A 3,746-nucleotide genomic window follows, 5' to 3' on the forward strand; every position below is an offset into this window, starting at 1 on the left:
AATGAGTGAAATTCTTGCACCTAGTAGGTATTAAGCAAATAGTTGTCGAATGGTGCAGACAGCTAGGAAAACCAACACAGTGGGTTAAAGTGATACATTTACTCATATAATAATAGATCTTAGGGGCCGGCCCGGTGGCGTAGTGCTTAAATGCGCGTGCTCTACTGCAGCGGCCGGGGGTTCGGATCCCGGGCGCGCACCGATGCACCTCTTGTCAAGCCATGCTGTGGCGGCGTCCCATATAAAGTAGAGGAAGATGGGCACAGATGTTAGCCCAGGGCCGGTCTTCCTCAGCAAAAAGAGGAGGATTGGCAGATGTCAGCTCAGGGCTGATCTTCCTCACAAAAAATGAAAAATAAAAAAAATAATAGATCTTAGACCTTTGAATCTGAAGAGGAACTCAGAGATCATTTAGTCTGAATCTTCTCATTTTACAGATGGGAAAAACGTTACACAGGGGTGGAAAGGAACTGCTTAAGTTCACACAGACAGTGATCAGAATACGTAAACATGATTCTTTCTTATATAACAAAATGAGGCTGGGATTTTATTTTATTTTTTGGAAAAGCTATGGAAATACATGAAAAAAAAAGCTATGATCTTCCTTATCAGTAATTGACCGTCTCTGGGATATATGACATTGAGTTCTAGGAGCTCTATTACTAAGTTTAGAAAGAGATAATGTAAGTCATTTCTGAGTAACTGCAAATATTGGCCTACAATCCATCTGATCAGCTTGGTTGTCTTACTAATGGAGATTGATTAAAGTTGTACATACAATATAATATACTAAGATATGGGTCCCTTTGGGTCAGATATTGTGTCATCTATTCAATATAAATGTGTGCATATGAATATGAGTAACACACTGTTCTTGCTTTCAAGGAGCATTTTGTACACCTCACCACACTGAATACAGTGTTTCCTGGCTTACTGATTGACTTGGTGTTCCTCTATCCCTTCTCCCCAAATGACTGCTGTGGTCTGCGATTTAATGGAACTGTGCTTCAGGTATGGATCTTGGGCTGCCTGTAGGAAATATGCCACTGATCACATATTTGTATGGTATCTTAGAGCTTACATAGATATCCTTTGTGTGTTAAGACAAGATAGAATGTTAGCAACCCCCAAGATAAGGATGCAAGTGGTCCTAGTGGCCTTTTCAACACAATGGTTTCAAGGAAATGGTTTCAACATAATAGCTTAAAGGCAATGGCTTCAGAAAGTAAATTCAGGAGGCAAAGCATTACACCTTTCTGAGTTTCAGTATCCCCATGGTGGCTTGTGATGAAAACAGTAATTTTCAAAAGTTTTTAAAGGAGCCGAGCCTTTTATTTTTTCAAATAAAATTTTATATTAAAAATCTCAGTAGTTATGTAAAAAAATTATATAAAAAAGATAAAAGTAGAAATTCTCTGGATGAATCAGAAGTGGGGGACAGGATCTTACTAGCTAGGCTTACTCTCTACTCCTCTCTATTTTATCAATGAGGAAAGAGAATTCCAGAGAAGTAAAAATGAGTTTGCCCTAAAATTCCTTGTTAATAAGTGATACAACCAAGAATGGATTCTAGATCTTTTTCTACTCTACCATATTGCCTCAAGAGTATTGAGTTTACTAGGGATCTATGATGTTGCAGACTCATTGGAAGGCAGGAAAGAAACTAAAGATACAAAGTCCGTCTTGAAGGAATTTATAATCATAGCGTGGAGATGAAACAATATTGTATTTATTCAGAGAATGTTTGCTGAACATTTGCTACTGTTGATGCACTAGAAATTTAAAAGTTAATAACACCATAGCCCTCAAGAAGTTCATAGGACTGACTAACGGGGAGTGCGATATGCTGAATAATGGCTCCCAAAGATACCTAGGTCCTAATCCCTGGAATCTGTGAATGTTACTTTATATAGTAACAGGGGCTTTGCAGATGTGATTAAGTTAAGGATTTTGAGATGTGGAGATTATCCTGGATTATCCAGATGGGCCCTAAACGTAATCGCAAGTGCCCTTATAAGAGGGAGGCAGAGGCATATTCTACCACAGAAGAGACAAGACGATGTGACAACTTCAGCAGAGAGAGAGATTTGAAGTTGCTAGGTTTTGAACACGAAGGAAAGGGTCATGAGCCAATGAACACAAGGAATTCAAAAGACCTCTAGAAGCTGGAAAAGGAAAGGAAATGGATTTTCCCCTAGAGCCTCCAGAGGGAGCTTGGCCTTGCTGACATCTTGGTGTCAGCCCAGTGAAACTGATTTTAGACTTCTGGACTCTAGAACTTACAGTTCAAAGATACATCTGTGTTGTTTTAAGCCTTCAAGTTTGTGGTAATTTGTTAAAGTAGCAAAAGGAAATTATTAGAGGGAGATACTCACATAACCAGATAATAAAGTGAAGTGTGAGTGCTCACTTTGTCAGCATATATACTAAACCTGAAATGATAAAGAGAAGAGTAGAATTAAACAGAAACATGAAGTGTTTCATAGTAGGAAAAGGCTCCCAGTTCAATAATTTGTTCTAGAAAAATTGGCTATCCATATGAAAATTAAGCAAATGTGGACTTCTATTTCACACTATGTACAATTCAATTCCTTCTGCATCTCCCCATGTGAAACCAAATAGAAGTTAAAGACAAGGGAACTCTTTGCTGTCCTGTATACAGTTCAACCTCCTGGGGCACACAGCAGGATAGAAAAGAATGAAGTATGGATCTGGCGTGGCACAAGACTCACCAAATTTTAAAGGATTAAAAAACTTCCATACTAAGTGTTGGAGAGTATGTAGACCAAGGGGAAATCTCACATACAATTATGATGGGAGTGTAATTTCCTACAACCGCTTTGAAGAGCAATTTGACAATATTTATTAAAGCTTAGCTCATACATACTTTATGACCCAACAATTTCACTTCTATGTATATGATCTACAGAAAAATATATGCACTTGCAGCAAAAGACAAGTATAAGAAAGTTCATAACATAATTTTTTAAAGTATTTTTGAAAAAATAATCTATGAATTAGAAAAATTGCTGACTACATTGTAGTATCTCAAGGATGAGTACTGTAGTATACTCAAGGATACAACACGGAGGAATCTCACAAACAGCATTGAGCAAAAAAGTGCACATCACAGAAAGATACTTCCAGTATAATTCCATATAAAGTTTTAAAAATATACCAAATAATACTATATGATGTGTAGTTCTCATTTATGTGTAGTTAAGTGATATAGAATTACATGGAATAATAGACATCAATTCAGAATAGTAGCTATCTCTGAGGGTTAAGGAAGGGGGTGCCTGGGAGCCTTCAATATATTGATGATGTCATTATTTCTCAACCTGGTGGTGAGTAAATAAGTGATCAAAATATTATTTTATTCAATTTTATGTTGGATATATTGCATAATGCTCTTTAAAACATGAAGTATGACAAGTGCTAGAAAAGAGGTATGCCCAGGGGCCTCTGGGAACACCGAGGAGGGCCTCATAACCTAGACCTGGTGAAGGTCGTCAGGGAAGGATTGCTAGAGAAGCTAGCATTAATCAAATGGTTTAAACCATCATAAAATCTCTGGGAGTTCAGTGTAGGAAGAAATCAGTGCGGTGTGGATACATCATTTAGAAACTCAACTTTAAACAGGCCTAAAACAATGGGGAGAGCAGTAACTGGAAATCAGGTAGCTAAGTTAGAGAGAGGAGACAGAGGCATATTTCTAGAGAGAGCTGGATGATGTTTCCACTCAA

General features: G+C 37.7%; 1 non-coding gene across 1 annotated transcript; it reads left to right on the forward strand.

Moving 5' to 3' along the window:
• Positions 1 to 1,094: 1,094 nt before the first annotated feature.
• LOC147911747 (U6atac minor spliceosomal RNA) lies at positions 1,095 to 1,221 on the forward strand. The gene has a single exon (XR_015550764.1). It is a non-coding gene; the product is annotated as a U6atac minor spliceosomal RNA (small nuclear RNA).
• The last annotated feature ends 2,525 nt before the right edge of the window (positions 1,222 to 3,746 follow it).

Source organism: Ceratotherium simum, chromosome X, assembly GCF_057802395.1.
Source record: "Ceratotherium simum simum isolate JZ-2026a chromosome X, ASM5780239v1, whole genome shotgun sequence".
NCBI classification, from domain to species: Eukaryota; Metazoa; Chordata; class Mammalia; order Perissodactyla; family Rhinocerotidae; genus Ceratotherium; species Ceratotherium simum.